The sequence below is a fragment of the Bufo bufo genome, unplaced genomic scaffold (assembly GCF_905171765.1).
Source record: "Bufo bufo unplaced genomic scaffold, aBufBuf1.1, whole genome shotgun sequence".
NCBI lineage: Eukaryota > Metazoa > Chordata > Amphibia > Anura > Bufonidae > Bufo > Bufo bufo.
This window is the reverse complement of record NW_024400103.1, coordinates 1-17,773: the sequence shown is the minus strand read 5'-3', so window position 1 is coordinate 17,773 and position 17,773 is coordinate 1. Positions and strand designations below refer to the sequence as shown.

General features: G+C 39.4%; 14 non-coding genes across 14 annotated transcripts; all 14 read left to right on the top strand.

The window, feature by feature from the left end:
- Positions 1–695: 695 nt before the first annotated feature.
- On the top strand, positions 696–783 carry TRNAR-UCU. The gene is given in 2 exon segments: positions 696–732; positions 748–783. It is a non-coding gene; the product is annotated as a tRNA-Arg (tRNA).
- A 772-nt stretch (positions 784–1,555) lies between these two features.
- TRNAR-UCU lies at positions 1,556–1,643 on the top strand. Its single transcript is given in 2 exon segments — positions 1,556–1,592; positions 1,608–1,643. It is a non-coding gene; the product is annotated as a tRNA-Arg (tRNA).
- Positions 1,644–2,414: 771 nt separating this feature from the next.
- On the top strand, positions 2,415–2,502 carry TRNAR-UCU. Its single transcript is given in 2 exon segments — positions 2,415–2,451; positions 2,467–2,502. It is a non-coding gene; the product is annotated as a tRNA-Arg (tRNA).
- Positions 2,503–3,272: 770 nt separating this feature from the next.
- TRNAR-UCU lies at positions 3,273–3,360 on the top strand. The gene is given in 2 exon segments: positions 3,273–3,309; positions 3,325–3,360. It is a non-coding gene; the product is annotated as a tRNA-Arg (tRNA).
- Positions 3,361–4,131: 771 nt separating this feature from the next.
- On the top strand, positions 4,132–4,219 carry TRNAR-UCU. The gene is given in 2 exon segments: positions 4,132–4,168; positions 4,184–4,219. It is a non-coding gene; the product is annotated as a tRNA-Arg (tRNA).
- A 771-nt stretch (positions 4,220–4,990) lies between these two features.
- Positions 4,991–5,078, top strand: TRNAR-UCU. The gene is given in 2 exon segments: positions 4,991–5,027; positions 5,043–5,078. It is a non-coding gene; the product is annotated as a tRNA-Arg (tRNA).
- A 771-nt stretch (positions 5,079–5,849) lies between these two features.
- Positions 5,850–5,937, top strand: TRNAR-UCU. Its single transcript is given in 2 exon segments — positions 5,850–5,886; positions 5,902–5,937. It is a non-coding gene; the product is annotated as a tRNA-Arg (tRNA).
- Positions 5,938–6,708: 771 nt separating this feature from the next.
- TRNAR-UCU lies at positions 6,709–6,796 on the top strand. The gene is given in 2 exon segments: positions 6,709–6,745; positions 6,761–6,796. It is a non-coding gene; the product is annotated as a tRNA-Arg (tRNA).
- Positions 6,797–7,567: 771 nt separating this feature from the next.
- Positions 7,568–7,655, top strand: TRNAR-UCU. Its single transcript is given in 2 exon segments — positions 7,568–7,604; positions 7,620–7,655. It is a non-coding gene; the product is annotated as a tRNA-Arg (tRNA).
- Positions 7,656–8,426: 771 nt separating this feature from the next.
- Positions 8,427–8,514, top strand: TRNAR-UCU. The gene is given in 2 exon segments: positions 8,427–8,463; positions 8,479–8,514. It is a non-coding gene; the product is annotated as a tRNA-Arg (tRNA).
- A 5,752-nt stretch (positions 8,515–14,266) lies between these two features.
- On the top strand, positions 14,267–14,354 carry TRNAR-UCU. The gene is given in 2 exon segments: positions 14,267–14,303; positions 14,319–14,354. It is a non-coding gene; the product is annotated as a tRNA-Arg (tRNA).
- Positions 14,355–15,125: 771 nt separating this feature from the next.
- TRNAR-UCU lies at positions 15,126–15,213 on the top strand. The gene is given in 2 exon segments: positions 15,126–15,162; positions 15,178–15,213. It is a non-coding gene; the product is annotated as a tRNA-Arg (tRNA).
- A 771-nt stretch (positions 15,214–15,984) lies between these two features.
- TRNAR-UCU lies at positions 15,985–16,072 on the top strand. Its single transcript is given in 2 exon segments — positions 15,985–16,021; positions 16,037–16,072. It is a non-coding gene; the product is annotated as a tRNA-Arg (tRNA).
- Positions 16,073–16,843: 771 nt separating this feature from the next.
- Positions 16,844–16,931, top strand: TRNAR-UCU. The gene is given in 2 exon segments: positions 16,844–16,880; positions 16,896–16,931. It is a non-coding gene; the product is annotated as a tRNA-Arg (tRNA).
- Positions 16,932–17,773: the final 842 nt, after the last annotated feature.

Sequence of the window (17,773 nt, the reverse complement as noted above, 5' to 3'; positions counted from 1 at the left end):
ATACTGCCTTTGCCTGCCAGTAACAATGATCTTGCGCAATTAAATGATGACGAATACGAATATTCGAATTTGCGAATATATCGCGAATATTTTACGAAATATTCGCGAAATATCGCGAATTCGAATATGGGCATATTCGATCATCACTACTTGTAACTAAGAAGTGAAATGAGCCATTTAAAGCTGAGCTTTTCTCGAATGTCTCTAAAAGATTGCCCACTTGAAGATATTTTTCAGAATTCCTAAATTTACAAAAATCAAGAATTATTTGTATTAAAACTCGTCAAAAGTCTTGGGAAACCAGGCCAAGAGGAGGTTAATTAGTGCAACCGATCTCACATGGTATGTTCATAATAGCATTGATATTCAAGGTTTTTAGGTTCAAATCCCTCCAGAGTCAAATCTGATAAGAATTATGAAGATAAATCTATACAAACAGTGCTTGTTAAAAATTGGTGCATTTCTAAATTAGCATTAGTTAAAGAACGGGAAAAAGCAAAGCATAAGTACCTATGGGGAACGGCAAGTTTGTAAGTGCCTATCCTGTTTAATTATTGACTAAGAACACCTGTTCTTTCATATTCTTCCAACATATCTTGATTGATCCGTTTTGAAGGGATTACAATCCCTTCCAATCCAATGGACCGATTTTGGTCAAATACGTTGACTGCCACAAGAACAAAAGTGTGCTTACTGGCTCTGTGGCGCAATGGATAGCGCATTGGACTTCTAGAATAAGCTGTAGTGATTCAAAGGTTGTGGGTTCGAGTCCCACCAGAGTCGGCTTTTGTATCACACGTCTAATTAGAACTTTGTCGATAAGATCCGATTATCGTAAATTGAGACAAACGAAAAACTCTAGACAGCAGCCGTGGGCACGAGTGTTCAGCTAAAACTTACCTGGTCCTTTCTTTTTCTGAGTAAAGTATGAGGACAGCTCCCTTTGGTTCATTTTTAAGATGACTGTTATTGCATAGTACTGAAAATGCTGGATTCATCTAGATCTATCTTGTAACTAAGAAGTGAAATGAGCCATTTAAAGCTGAGCTTTTCTCGAATGTCTCTAAAAGATTGCCCACTTGAAGATATTTTTCAGAATTCCTAAATTTACAAAAATCAAGAATTATTTGTATTAAAACTCGTCAAAAGTCTTGGGAAACCAGGCCAAGAGGAGGTTAATTAGTGCAACCGATCTCACCTGGTATGTTCATAATAGCATTGATATTCAAGGTTTTTAGGTTCAAATCCCTCCAGAGTCAAATCTGATAAGAATTATGAAGATGAATCTATACAAACAGTGCTTGTTAAAAATTGGTGCATTTCTAAATTAGCATTAGTTAAAGAACGGGAAAAAAGCAAAGCATAGGTACCTATGGGGAACGGCAAGTTTGTAAGTGCCTATCCTGTTTAATTATTGACTAAGAACACCTGTTCTTTCATATTCTTCCAACATATCTTGATTGATCCGTTTTGAAGGGATTACAATCCCTTCCATTCCAATGGACCGATTTTGGTCAAGAACGTTGACTGCCACAAGAACAAAAGTGTGCCTACTGGCTCTGTGGCGCAATGGATAGCGCATTGGACTTCTAGAATAAGCTGTAGTGATTCAAAGGTTGTGGGTTCGAGTCCCACCAGAGTCAGCTTTTGTATCACACGTCTAATTAGAACTTTGTCGATAGCATCCGATTATCGTAAATTGAGACAAACGAAAAACTCTAGACAGCAGCCGTGGGCACGAGTGTTCAGCTAAAACTTACCTGGTCCTTTCTTTTTCTGAGTAAAGTATGAGGACAGCTCCCTTTGGTTCATTTTTAAGATGACTGTTATTGCATAGTACTGAAAATGCTGGATTCATCTAGATCTATCTTGTAACTAAGAAGTGAAATAAGCCATTTAAAGCTGAGCTTTTCTCGAATGTCTCTAAAAGATTGCCCACTTGAAGATATTTTTCAGAATTCCTAAATTTACAAAAATCAAGAATTATTTGTATTAAAACTCGTCAAAAGTCTTGGGAAACCAGGCCAAGAGGAGGTTAATTAGTGCAACCGATCTCACCTGGTATGTTCATAATAGCATTGATATTCAAGGTTTTTAGGTTCAAATCCCTCCAGAGTCAAATCTGATAAGAATTATGATGATGAATCTATACAAACAGTGCTTGTTAAAAATTGGTGCATTTCTAAATTAGCATTAGTTAAAGAACGGGAGAAAGCAAAGCATAGGTACCTATGGGGAACGGCAAGTTTGTAAGTGCCTATCCTGTTTAATTATTGACTAAGAACACCTGTTCTTTCATATTCTTCCAACATATCTTGATTGATCCGTTTTGAAGGGATTACAATCCCTTCCAATCCAATGGACCGATTTTGGTCAAGAACGTTGACTGCCACAAGAACAAAAGTGTGCTTACTGGCTCTGTGGCGCAATGGATAGCGCATTGGACTTCTAGAATAAGCTGTAGTGATTCAAAGGTTGTGGGTTCGAGTCCCACCAGAGTCGGCTTTTGTATCACACGTCTAATTAGAACTTTGTCGATAAGATCCGATTATCGTAAATTGAGACAAACGAAAAACTCTAGACAGCAGCCGTGGGCACGAGTGTTCAGCTAAAACTTACCTGGTCCTTTCTTTTTCTGAGTAAAGTATGAGGACAGCTCCCTTTGGTTCATTTTTAAGATGACTGTTATTGCATAGTACTGAAAATGCTGGATTCATCTAGATCTATCTTGTAACTAAGAAGTGAAATAACCATTTAAAGCTGAGCTTTTCTCGAATGTCTCTAAAAGATTGCCCACTTGAAGATATTTTTCAGAATTCCTAAATTTACAAAAATCAAGAATTATTTGTATTAAAACTCGTCAAAAGTCTTGGGAAACCAGGCCAAGAGGAGGTTAATTAGTGCAACCGATCTCACCTGGTATGTTCATAATAGCATTGATATTCAAGGTTTTTAGGTTCAAATCCCTCCAGAGTCAAATCTGATAAGAATTATGAAGATGAATCTATACAAACAGTGCTTGTTAAAAATTGGTGCATTTCTAAATTAGCATTAGTTAAAGAACGGGAAAAAGCAAAGCATAAGTACCTATGGGGAACGGCAAGTTTGTAAGTGCCTATCCTGTTTAATTATTGACTAAGAACACCTGTTCTTTCATATTCTTCCAACATATCTTGATTGATCCGTTTTGAAGGGATTACAATCCCTTCCAATCCAATGGACCGATTTTGGTCAAATACGTTGACTGCCACAAGAACAAAAGTGTGCTTACTGGCTCTGTGGCGCAATGGATAGCGCATTGGACTTCTAGAATAAGCTGTAGTGATTCAAAGGTTGTGGGTTCGAGTCCCACCAGAGTCGGCTTTTGTATCACACGTCTAATTAGAACTTTGTCGATAAGATCCGATTATCGTAAATTGAGACAAACGAAAAACTCTAGACAGCAGCCGTGGGCACGAGTGTTCAGCTAAAACTTACCTGGTCCTTTCTTTTTCTGAGTAAAGTATGAGGACAGCTCCCTTTGGTTCATTTTTAAGATGACTGTTATTGCATAGTACTGAAAATGCTGTATTCATCTAGATCTATCTTGTAACTAAGAAGTGAAATGAGCCATTTAAAGCTGAGCTTTTCTCGAATGTCTCTAAAAGATTGCCCACTTGAAGATATTTTTCAGAATTCCTAAATTTACAAAAATCAAGAATTATTTGTATTAAAACTCGGCAAAAGTCTTGGGAAACCAGGCCAAGAGGAGGTTAATTAGTGCAACCGATCTCACATGGTATGTTCATAATAGCATTGATATTCAAGGTTTTTAGGTTCAAATCCCTCCAGAGTCAAATCTGATAAGAATTATGAAGATAAATCTATACAAACAGTGCTTATTAAAAATTGGTGCATTTCTAAATTAGCATTAGTTAAAGAACGGGAGAAAGCAAAGCATAGGTACCTATGGGGAACAGCAAGTTTGTAAGTGCCTATCCTGTTTAATTATTGACTAAGAACACCTGTTCTTTCATATTCTTCCAACATATCTTGATTGATCCGTTTTGAAGGGATTACAATCCCTTCCATTCCAATGGACCGATTTTGGTCAAGAACGTTGACTGCCACAAGAACAAAAGTGTGCCTACTGGCTCTGTGGCGCAATGGATAGCGCATTGGACTTCTAGAATAAGCTGTAGTGATTCAAAGGTTGTGGGTTCGAGTCCCACCAGAGTCAGCTTTTGTATCACACGTCTAATTAGAACTTTGTCGATAGCATCCGATTATCGTAAATTGAGACAAACGAAAAACTCTAGACAGCAGCCGTGGGCACGAGTGTTCAGCTAAAACTTACCTGGTCCTTTCTTTTTCTGAGTAAAGTATGAGGACAGCTCCCTTTGGTTCATTTTTAAGATGACTGTTATTGCATAGTACTGAAAATGCTGGATTCATCTAGATCTATCTTGTAACTAAGAAGTGAAATAAACCATTTAAAGCTGAGCTTTTCTCGAATGTCTCTAAAAGATTGCCCACTTGAAGATATTTTTCAGAATTCCTAAATTTACAAAAATCAAGAATTATTTGTATTAAAACTCGTCAAAAGTCTTGGGAAACCAGGCCAAGAGGAGGTTAATTAGTGCAACCGATCTCACCTGGTATGTTCATAATAGCATTGATATTCAAGGTTTTTAGGTTCAAATCCCTCCAGAGTCAAATCTGATAAGAATTATGAAGATGAATCTATACAAACAGTGCTTGTTAAAAATTGGTGCATTTCTAAATTAGCATTAGTTAAAGAACGGGAAAAAGCAAAGCATAAGTACCTATGGGGAACGGCAAGTTTGTAAGTGCCTATCCTGTTTAATTATTGACTAAGAACACCTGTTCTTTCATATTCTTCCAACATATCTTGATTGATCCGTTTTGAAGGGATTACAATCCCTTCCAATCCAATGGACCGATTTTGGTCAAATACATTGACTGCCACAAGAACAAAAGTGTGCTTACTGGCTCTGTGGCGCAATGGATAGCGCATTGGACTTCTAGAATAAGCTGTAGTGATTCAAAGGTTGTGGGTTCGAGTCCCACCAGAGTCGGCTTTTGTATCACACGTCTAATTAGAACTTTGTCGATAAGATCCGATTATCGTAAATTGAGACAAACGAAAAACTCTAGACAGCAGCCGTGGGCACGAGTGTTCAGCTAAAACTTACCTGGTCCTTTCTTTTTCTGAGTAAAGTATGAGGACAGCTCCCTTTGGTTCATTTTTAAGATGACTGTTATTGCATAGTACTGAAAATGCTGTATTCATCTAGATCTATCTTGTAACTAAGAAGTGAAATGAGCCATTTAAAGCTGAGCTTTTCTCGAATGTCTCTAAAAGATTGCCCACTTGAAGATATTTTTCAGAATTCCTAAATTTACAAAAATCAAGAATTATTTGTATTAAAACTCGTCAAAAGTCTTGGGAAACCAGGCCAAGAGGAGGTTAATTAGTGCAACCGATCTCACCTGGTATGTTCATAATAGCATTGATATTCAAGGTTTTTAGGTTCAAATCCCTCCAGAGTCAAATCTGATAAGAATTATGAAGATGAATCTATACAAACAGTGCTTGTTAAAAATTGGTGCATTTCTAAATTAGCATTAGTTAAAGAACGGGAAAGAGCAAAGCATAAGTACCTATGGGGAACGGCAAGTTTGTAAGTGCCTATCCTGTTTAATTATTGACTAAGAACACCTGTTCTTTCATATTCTTCCAACATATCTTGATTGATCCGTTTTGAAGGGATTACAATCCCTTCCAATCCAATGGACCGATTTTGGTCAAATACGTTGACTGCCACAAGAACAAAAGTCTGCTTACTGGCTCTGTGGCGCAATGGATAGCGCATTGGACTTCTAGAATAAGCTGTAGTGATTCAAAGGTTGTGGGTTCGAGTCCCACCAGAGTCGGCTTTTGTATCACACGTCTAATTAGAACTTTGTCGATAAGATCCGATTATCGTAAATTGAGACAAACGAAAAACTCTAGACAGCAGCCGTGGGCACGAGTGTTCAGCTAAAACTTACCTGGTCCTTTCTTTTTCTGAGTAAAGTATGAGGACAGCTCCCTTTGGTTCATTTTTAAGATGACTGTTATTGCATAGTACTGAAAATGCTGTATTCATCTAGATCTATCTTGTAACTAAGAAGTGAAATGAGCCATTTAAAGCTGAGCTTTTCTCGAATGTCTCTAAAAGATTGCCCACTTGAAGATATTTTTCAGAATTCCTAAATTTACAAAAATCAAGAATTATTTGTATTAAAACTCGTCAAAAGTCTTGGGAAACCAGGCCAAGAGGAGGTTAATTAGTGCAACCGATCTCACATGGTATGTTCATAATAGCATTGATATTCAAGGTTTTTAGGTTCAAATCCCTCCAGAGTCAAATCTGATAAGAATTATGAAGATAAATCTATACAAACAGTGCTTGTTAAAAATTGGTGCATTTCTAAATTAGCATTAGTTAAAGAACGGGAGAAAGCAAAGCATAGGTACCTATGGGGAACGGCAAGTTTGTAAGTGCCTATCCTGTTTAATTATTGACTAAGAACACCTGTTCTTTCATATTCTTCCAACATATCTTGATTGATCCGTTTTGAAGGGATTACAATCCCTTCCATTCCAATGGACCGATTTTGGTCAAGAACGTTGACTGCCACAAGAACAAAAGTGTGCTTACTGGCTCTGTGGCGCAATGGATAGCGCATTGGACTTCTAGAATAAGCTGTAGTGATTCAAAGGTTGTGGGTTCGAGTCCCACCAGAGTCAGCTTTTGTATCACACGTCTAATTAGAACTTTGTCGATAAGATCCGATTATCGTAAATTGAGACAAACGAAAAACTCTAGACAGCAGCCGTGGGCACGAGTGTTCAGCTAAAACTTACCTGGTCCTTTCTTTTTCTGAGTAAAGTATGAGGACAGCTCCCTTTGGTTCATTTTTAAGATGACTGTTATTGCATAGTACTGAAAATGCTGTATTCATCTAGATCTATCTTGTAACTAAGAAGTGAAATGAGCCATTTAAAGCTGAGCTTTTCTCGAATGTCTCTAAAAGATTGCCCACTTGAAGATATTTTTCAGAATTCCTAAATTTACAAAAATCAAGAATTATTTGTATTAAAACTCGGCAAAAGTCTTGGGAAACCAGGCCAAGAGGAGGTTAATTAGTGCAACCGATCTCACATGGTATGTTCATAATAGCATTGATATTCAAGGTTTTTAGGTTCAAATCCCTCCAGAGTCAAATCTGATAAGAATTATGAAGATGAATCTATACAAACAGTGCTTGTTAAAAATTGGTGCATTTCTAAATTAGCATTAGTTAAAGAACGGGAGAAAGCAAAGCATAGGTACCTATGGGGAACGGCAAGTTTGTAAGTGCCTATCCTGTTTAATTATTGACTAAGAACACCTGTTCTTTCATATTCTTCCAACATATCTTGATTGATCCGTTTTGAAGGGATTACAATCCCTTCCATTCCAATGGACCGATTTTGGTCAAGAACGTTGACTGCCACAAGAACAAAAGTGTGCCTACTGGCTCTGTGGCGCAATGGATAGCGCATTGGACTTCTAGAATAAGCTGTAGTGATTCAAAGGTTGTGGGTTCGAGTCCCACCAGAGTCAGCTTTTGTATCACACGTCTAATTAGAACTTTGTCGATAGCATCCGATTATCGTAAATTGAGACAAACGAAAAACTCTAGACAGCAGCCGTGGGCACGAGTGTTCAGCTAAAACTTACCTGGTCCTTTCTTTTTCTGAGTAAAGTATGAGGACAGCTCCCTTTGGTTCATTTTTAAGATGACTGTTATTGCATAGTACTGAAAATGCTGGATTCATCTAGATCTATCTTGTAACTAAGAAGTGAAATAAACCATTTAAAGCTGAGCTTTTCTCGAATGTCTCTAAAAGATTGCCCACTTGAAGATATTTTTCAGAATTCCTAAATTTACAAAAATCAAGAATTATTTGTATTAAAACTCGTCAAAAGTCTTGGGAAACCAGGCCAAGAGGAGGTTAATTAGTGCAACCGATCTCACATGGTATGTTCATAATAGCATTGATATTCAAGGTTTTTAGGTTCAAATCCCTCCAGAGTCAAATCTGATAAGAATTATGAAGATAAATCTATACAAACAGTGCTTGTTAAAAATTGGTGCATTTCTAAATTAGCATTAGTTAAAGAACGGGAGAAAGCAAAGCATAGGTACCTATGGGGAACGGCAAGTTTGTAAGTGCCTATCCTGTTTAATTATTGACTAAGAACACCTGTTCTTTCATATTCTTCCAACATATCTTGATTGATCAGTTTTGAAGGGATTACAATCCCTTCCATTCCAATGGACCGATTTTGGTCAAGAACATTGACTGCCACAAGAACAAAAGTGTGCTTACTGGCTCTGTGGCGCAATGGATAGCGCATTGGACTTCTAGAATAAGCTGTAGTGATTCAAAGGTTGTGGGTTCGAGTCCCACCAGAGTCAGCTTTTGTATTACACGTCTAATTAGAACTTTGTCGATAGCATCCGATTATCGTAAATTGAGACAAACGAAAAACTCTAGACAGCAGCCGTTGGCACGAGTGTTCAGCTAAAACTTACCTGGTCCTTTCTTTTTCTGAGTAAAGTATGAGGACAGCTCCCTTTGGTTCATTTTTAAGATGACTGTTATTGCATAGTACTGAAAATGCTGGATTCATCTAGATCTATCTTGTAACTAAGAAGTGAAATGAGCCATTTAACCACCTCCGGACCGCCTAACGCAGGATCGCGTTCCGGAGGTGGCAGCCCTGCGCAGAGTCACGCATATATGCGTCATCTCGCGATGGCCGAGATTTCCTGTGAACGCGCGCACACAGGCGCGCGCGCTCACAGGAACGGAAAGTAAGAGAGTTGATCTCCAGCCTGCCAGCGGCGATCGTTCGCTGGCAGGCTGGAGATGTGTTTTTTTTAACCCCTAACAGGTATATTAGACACTGTTTTGATAACAGCGTCTAATATACCTGCTACCTGGTCCTCTGGTGGTCCCCTTTGTTTGGATCGACCACCAGAGGACACAGGTAGCTCAGTAAAGTAGCACCAAGCACCACTACACTACACTACACCCCCCCGTCACTTATTAACCTCTTATTAGCCCCTGATCACCCCTGATCACCCCATATAGACTCCCTGATCACCCCCCTGTCATTGATTACCCCCCTGTCATTGATCAACCCCCTGTAAAGCTCCATTCAGACGTCCGCATGATTTTTACGGATCCACTGATAGATGGATCGGATCCGCAAAACGCATCCGGACGTCTGAATGAAGCCTTACAGGGGCGTGATCAATGACTGTGGTGATCACCCCATATAGACTCCCTGATCACCCCCCTGTCATTGATTACCCCCCTGTCATTGATTACCCCCCTGTAAAGCTCCATTCAGATGTCCACATGATTTTTACGGATGCACTGATAGATGGATCGGATCCGCAAAACGCATCCGGACGTCTGAATGAAGCCTTACAGGGGCATGATCAATGACTGTGGTGATCACCCCATATAGACTCCCTGATCACCCCCCTGTCATTGATTACCCCCCTGTAAAGCTCCATTCAGATGTCCGCATGATTTTTACGGATGCACTGATAGATGGATCCGATCCGCAAAACGCATCCGGACGTCTGAATGAAGCCTTACAGGGGCATGATTATTGACTGTGGTGATCACCCCATATAGACTCCCTGATCACCCCCCTGTAAAGCTCCATTCAGATGTCCGCATGATTTTTACGGATGCACTGATAGATGGATCGGATGCAAAACGCATCCGGACGTCTGAATGAAGCCTTACAGGGGCATGATCAATGACTGTGGTGATCACCCCATATAGACTCCCTGATCACCCCCCTGTAAAGCTCCATTCAGATGTCCGCATGATTTTTACGGATGCACTGATAGATGGATCCGATCCGCAAAACGCATCCGGACGTCTGAATGAAGCCTTACAGGGGCATGATCAATGACTGTGGTGATCACCCCATATAGACTCCCTGATCACCCCCCTGTAAAGCTCCATTCAGATGTCCGCATGATTTTTACGGATGCACTGATAGATGGATCCGATCCGCAAAACGCATCCGGACGTCTGAATGAAGCCTTACAGGGGCATGATCAATGACTGTGGTAATCACCCCCCTGTCATTGATTACCCCCCTGTAAAGCTCCATTCAGATGTCCGCATGATTTTTACGGATGCACTGATAGATGGATCGGATCCGCAAAACGCATCAGGACGTCTGAATGAAGCCTTACAGGGGCATGATCAATGACTGTGGTGATCACCCCATATAGACTCCTTGATCACCCCCCTGTAAAGTTCCATTCAGATGTCCGCATGATTTTTACGGATGCACTGATAGATGGATCCGATCCGCAAAACGCATCCGGACGTCTGAATGAAGCCTTACAGGGGCATGATCAATGACTGTGGTGATCACCCCATATAGACTCCCTGATCACCCCCCTGTCATTGATCACCCCCCCGTCATTGATCACCCCCCCTGTCATTGATCACCCCCCCTGTCATTGATCACCACCCCTGTCATTGATCACCACCCCTGTCATTGATCACCCCTCTGTAAGGCTCCATTCAGACATTTTTTTGGCCCAAGTTAGCGGAATTTTTTTTTTTTTTTCTTACAAAGTCTCATATTCCACTAACTTGTGTCAAAAAATAAAATCTCACATGAACTCACCATACCCCTCACGGAATCCAAATGCGTAAAATTTTTTAGACATTTATATTCCAGACTTCTTCTCACGCTTTAGGGCCCCTAGAATGCCAGGGCAGTATAAATACCCCACATGTGACCCCATTTCGGAAAGAAGACACCCCCAGGTATTCCGTGAGGGGCATATTGAGTCCATGAAAGATTGAAATTTTTGTCCCAAGTTAGCGGAACGGGAGACTTTGTGAGAAAAAAATTAAAAATATCAATTTCCGCTAACTTGTGCCAAAAAAAAATAATTTCTATGAACTCGCCATGCCCCTCATTGAATACCTTGGGGTTTCTTATTTCCAAAATGGGGTCACATGTGGGGTATTTATACTGCCCTGGCATTCTAGGGGCCCCAAAGCGTGAGAAGAAGTCTGGTATCCAAATGTCTAAAAATGCCCTCCTAAAAGGAATTTGGGCACCTTTGCGCATCTAGGCTGCAAAAAAGTGTCACACATCTGGTATCGCCGTACTCAGGAGAAGTTGGGGAATGTGTTTTGGGGTGTCATTTTACATATACCCATGCTGGGTGAGAGAAATATCTTGGTCAAATGCCAACTTTGTATAAAAAAATGGGAAAAGTTGTCTTTTGCCAAGATATTTCTCTCACCCAGCAAGGGTATATGTAAAATGACACCGCAAAACACATTCCCCAACTTCTCCTGAATACGGCGATACCACATGTGTGACACTTTTTTGCAGCCTAGGTGGGCAAAGGGGCCCATATTCCAAAGAGCACCTTTAGGATTTCACAGGTCATTTACCTACTTACCACACATTAGGGCCCCTGGAAAATGCCAGGGCAGTATAACTACCCCACAAGTGACCCCATTTTGGAAAGAAGACACCCCAAGGTATTCCGTGAGGGGCATGGCGAGTTCCTAGAATTTTTTATTTTTTGTCACAAGTTAGTGGAAAATGATGATTTTTTTATTTATTTTTTTCATACAAAGTCTCATATTCCACTAACTTGTGACAAAAAATAAAAACTTCCATGAACTCACTATGCCCATCAGCGAATACCTTGGGGTCTCTTCTTTCCAAAATGGGGTCACTTGTGGGGTAGTTATACTGCCCTGGCATTCTAGGGGCCCAAATGTGTGGTAAGGAGTTTGAAATCAAATTCTGTAAAAAATGACCTGTGAAATCCGAAAGGTGCTCTTTGGAATATGGGCCCCTTTGCCCACCTAGGCTGCAAAAAAGTGTCACACATCTGGTATCGCCGTACTCAGGAGAAGTTGGGGAATGTGTTTTGGGGTGTCATTTTACATATAGCCATGCTGGGTGAGAGAAATATCTTGGCAAAGGACAACTTTTCCCATTTTTTTATGCAAAGTTGGCATTTGACCAAGATATTTATCTCACCCAGCATGGGTATATGTAAAATGACACACCAAAACACATTCCCCACCTTCTCCTGAGTATGGCAATACCAGATGTGTGACACTTTTTTGCAGCCTAGGTGGGCAAAGGGGCCCATATTCCAAAGAGCACCTTTCGGATTTCACAGGAAATTTTTTACAGAATTTGATTTCAAACTCCTTACCACACATTTGGGCCCCTAGAATGCCAGGGCAGTATAACTACCCCACAAGTGACCCCATTTTGGAAAGAAGAGACCTCAAGGTATTCGATGATGGGCATAGTGAGTTCATGGAAGTTTTTATTTTTTGTCACAAGTTAGTGGAATATAAGACTTTGTATGAAAAAAAAATAAAAATAAAAATCATCATTTTCCACTAACTTGTGACAAAAAATAAAAAATTCTAGGAACTTGCCATGCCCCTCACGGAATACCTTGGGGTGTCTTCTTTCCAAAATGGGGTCACTTGTGGGGTAGTTATACTGCCCTGGCATTCTAGGGGCACAAATGTGTGGTAAGGAGTTTGAAATCAAATTCTGTAAAAAATGACCTGTGAAATCCGAAAGGTGCTCTTTGGAATATGGGCCCCTTTGCCCACCTAGGCTGCAAAAAAGTGTCACACATCTGGTATCTCCGTACTCAGTAGAAGGTGGGGAATGTGTTTTGGGGTGTCATTTTACATATACCCATGCTGGGTGAGAGAAATATCTTGGCAAAAGACAACTTTTCCCATTTTTTTTATACAAAGTTGGCATTTGACCAAGATATTTATCTCACCCAGCATGGGTATATGTAAAAAGACACCCCAAAACACATTCCCCACCTTCTCCTGAGTACGGAGATACCATATGTGTGACACTTTTTTGCAGCCTAGGTGGGCAAAGGGGCCCAGATTCCAAAGAGCACCTTTCGGGTTTCACAGGTCATTTTTTACAGAATTTGATTTCAAACTCCTTACCACACATTTGGGCCCCTAGAATGCCAGGGCAGTATAACTACCCCACAAGTGACCCCATTTTGGAAAGAAGAGACCCCAAGGTATTTCGTGATGGGCATAGTGAGTTCATGGAAGTTTTTATTTTTTGTCACAAGTTAGTGGAATATGAGACTTTGTAAGAAAAAAAAAAAAAAAAAAATCAGCATTTTACGCTAACTTGTGACAAAAAATAAAAAGTTCTATGAACTCACTATGCCCATCAGTGAATACCTTAGGGTGTGTACTTTCCGAAATGGGGTCATTTGTGGGGTGTTTGTACTGTCTGGCCATTGTAGAACCTCAGGAAACATGACAGGCGCTCAGAAAGTCAGAGCTGCTTCAAAAAGCGGAAATTCACATTTTTGTACCATAGTTTGTAAACGCTATAACTTTTACCCAAACATTTTTTTTTTATCAAAGACATGTAGAACTATAAATTTAGAGCAAAATTTCTATATGGATCTCGTTTTTTTTGCAAAATTTTACCTGGTCCTTTCTTTTTCTGAGTAAAGTATGAGGACAGCTCCCTTTGGTTTATTTTTAAGATGACTGTTATTGCATAGTACTGAAAATGCTGGATTCATCTAGATCTATCTTGTAACTAAGAAGTGAAATAAACCATTTAAAGCTGAGCTTTTCTCGAATGTCTCTAAAAGATTGCCCACTTGAAGATATTTTTCAAAATTCCTAAATTTACAAAAATCAAGAATTATTTGTATTAAAACTCGTCAAAAGTCTTGGGAAACCAGGCCAAGAGGAGGTTAATTAGTGCAACCGATCTCACCTGGTATGTTCATAATAGCATTGATATTCAAGGTTTTTAGGTTCAAATCCCTCCAGAGTCAAATCTGATAAGAATTATGAAGATGAATCTATACAAACAGTGCTTGTTAAAAATTGGTGCATTTCTAAATTAGCATTAGTTAAAGAACGGGAAAAAGCAAAGCATAAGTACCTATGGGGAACGGCAAGTTTGTAAGTGCCTATCCTGTTTAATTATTGACTAAGAACACCTGTTCTTTCATATTCTTCCAACATATCTTGATTGATTCGTTTTGAAGGGATTACAATCCCTTCCAATCCAATGGACCGATTTTGGTCAAATACGTTGACTGCCACAAGAACAAAAGTGTGCTTACTGGCTCTGTGGCGCAATGGATAGCGCATTGGACTTCTAGAATAAGCTGTAGTGATTCAAAGGTTGTGGGTTCGAGTCCCACCAGAGTCAGCTTTTGTATCACACGTCTAATTAGAACTTTGTCGATAAGATCCGATTATCGTAAATTGAGACAAACGAAAAACTCTAGACAGCAGCCGTGGGCACGAGTGTTCAGCTAAAACTTACCTGGTCCTTTCTTTTTCTGAGTAAAGTATGAGGACAGCTCCCTTTGGTTCATTTTTAAGATGACTGTTATTGCATAGTACTGAAAATGCTGGATTCATCTAGATCTATCTTGTAACTAAGAAGTGAAATGAGCCATTTAAAGCTGAGCTTTTCTCGAATGTCTCTAAAAGATTGCCCACTTGAAGATATTTTTCAGAATTCCTAAATTTACAAAAATCAAGAATTATTTGTATTAAAACTCGTCAAAAGTCTTGGGAAACCAGGCCAAGAGGAGGTTAATTAGTGCAACCGATCTCACCTGGTATGTTCATAATAGCATTGATATTCAAGGTTTTTAGGTTCAAATCCCTCCAGAGTCAAATCTGATAAGAATTATGAAGATAAATCTATACAAACAGTGCTTGTTAAAAATTGGTGCATTTCTAAATTAGCATTAGTTAAAGAACGGGAGAAAGCAAAGCATAGGTACCTATGGGGAACGGCAAGTTTGTAAGTGCCTATCCTATTTAATTATTGACTAAGAACACCTGTTCTTTCATATTCTTCCAACATATCTTGATTGATCCGTTTTGAAGGGATTAAAATCCCTTCCATTCCAATGGACCGATTTTGGTCAAGAACGTTGACTGCCACAAGAACAAAAGTGTGTCTACTGGCTCTGTGGCGCAATGGATAGCGCATTGGACTTCTAGAATAAGCTGTAGTGATTCAAAGGTTGTGGGTTCGAGTCCCACCAGAGTCAGCTTTTGTATCACACGTCTAATTAGAACTTTGTCGATAGCATCCGATTATCGTAAATTGAGACAAACGAAAAACTCTATACAGCAGCTGTGGGCACGAGTGTTCAGCTAAAACTTACCTGGTCCTTTCTTTTTCTGAGTAAAGTATGAGGACAGCTCCCTTTGGTTCATTTTTAAGATGACTGTTATTGCATAGTACTGAAAATGCTGTATTCATCTAGATCTATCTTGTAACTAAGAAGTGAAATGAGCCATTTAAAGCTGAGCTTTTCTCGAATGTCTCTAAAAGATTGCCCACTTGAAGATATTTTTCAGAATTCCTAAATTTACAAAAATCAAGAATTATTTGTATTAAAACTCGTCAAAAGTCTTGGGAAACCAGGCCAAGAGGAGGTTAATTAGTGCAACCGATCTCACCTGGTATGTTCATAATAGCATTGATATTCAAGGTTTTTAGGTTCAAATCCCTCCAGAGTCAAATCTGATAAGAATTATGAAGATAAATCTATACAAACAGTGCTTATTAAAAATTGGTGCATTTCTAAATTAGCATTAGTTAAAGAACGGGAGAAAGCAAAGCATAGGTACCTATGGGGAACGGCAAGTTTGTAAGTGCCTATCCTGTTTAATTATTGACTAAGAACACCTGTTCTTTCATATTCTTCCAACATATCTTGATTGATCCGTTTTGAAGGGATTACAATCCCTTCCATTCCAATGGACCGATTTTGGTCAAGAACGTTGACTGCCACAAGAACAAAAGTGTGTCTACTGGCTCTGTGGCGCAATGGATAGCGCATTGGACTTCTAGAATAAGCTGTAGTGATTCAAAGGTTGTGGGTTCGAGTCCCACCAGAGTCAGCTTTTGTATCACACGTCTAATTAGAACTTTGTCGATAGCATCCGATTATCGTAAATTGAGACAAACGAAAAACTCTAGACAGCAGCCGTGGGCACGAGTGTTCAGCTAAAACTTACCTGGTCCTTTCTTTTTCTGAGTAAAGTATGAGGACAGCTCCCTTTGGTTCATTTTTAAGATGACTGTTATTGCATAGTACTGAAAATGCTGTATTCATCTAGATCTATCTTGTAACTAAGAAGTGAAATGAGCCATTTAAAGCTGAGCTTTTCTCGAATGTCTCTAAAAGATTGCCCACTTGAAGATATTTTTCAGAATTCCTAAATTTACAAAAATCAAGAATTATTTGTATTAAAACTCGGCAAAAGTCTTGGGAAACCAGGCCAAGAGGAGGTTAATTAGTGCAACCGATCTCACCTGGTATGTTCATAATAGCATTGATATTCAAGGTTTTTAGGTTCAAATCCCTCCAGAGTCAAATCTGATAAGAATTATGAAGATAAATCTATACAAACAGTGCTTGTTAAAAATTGGTGCATTTCTAAATTAGCATTAGTTAAAGAACGGGAGAAAGCAAAGCATAGGTACCTATGGGGAACGGCAAGTTTGTAAGTGCCTATCCTGTTTAATTATTGACTAAGAACACCTGTTCTTTCATATTCTTCCAACATATCTTGATTGATCCGTTTTGAAGGGATTACAATCCCTTCCATTCCAATGGACCGATTTTGGTCAAGAACGTTGACTGCCACAAGAACAAAAGTGTTGTTACTGGCTCTGTGGCGCAATGGATAGCGCATTGGACTTCTAGAATAAGCTGTAGTGATTCAAAGGTTGTGGGTTCGAGTCCCACCAGAGTCAGCTTTTGTATCACACGTCTAATTAGAACTTTGTCGATAGCATCCGATTATCGTAAATTGAGACAAACGAAAAACTCTAGACAGCAGCCGTGGGCACGAGTGTTCAGCTAAAACTTACCTGGTCCTTTCTTTTTCTGAGTAAAGTATGAGGACAGCTCCCTTTGGTTCATTTTTAAGATGACTGTTATTGCATAGTACTGAAAATGCTGGATTCATCTAGATCTATCTTGTAACTAAGAAGTGAAATAACCATTTAAAGCTGAGCTTTTCTCGAATGTCTCTAAAAGATTGCCCACTTGAAGATATTTTTCAGAATTCCTAAATTTACAAAAATCAAGAATTATTTGTATTAAAACTCGGCAAAAGTCTTGGGAAACCAGGCCAAGAGGAGGTTAATTAGTGCAACCGATCTCACATGGTATGTTCATAATAGCATTGATATTCAAGGTTTTTAGGTTCAAATCCCTCCAGAGTCAAATCTGATAAGAATTATGAAGATAAATCTATACAAACAGTGCTTGTTAAAAATTGGTGCATTTCTAAATTAGCATTAGTTAAAGAACGGGAGAAAGCAAAGCATAGGTACCTATGGGGAACGGCAAGTTTGTAAGTGCCTATCCTGTTTAATTATTGACTAAGAACACCTGTTCTTTCATATTCTTCCAACATATCTTGATTGATCCGTTTTGAAGGGATTACAATCCCTTCCAATCCAATGGACCGATTTTGGTCAAATACGTTGACTGCCACAAGAACAAAAGTGTGCTTACTGGCTCTGTGGCGCAATGGATAGCGCATTGGACTTCTAGAATAAGCTGTAGTGATTCAAAGGTTGTGGGTTCG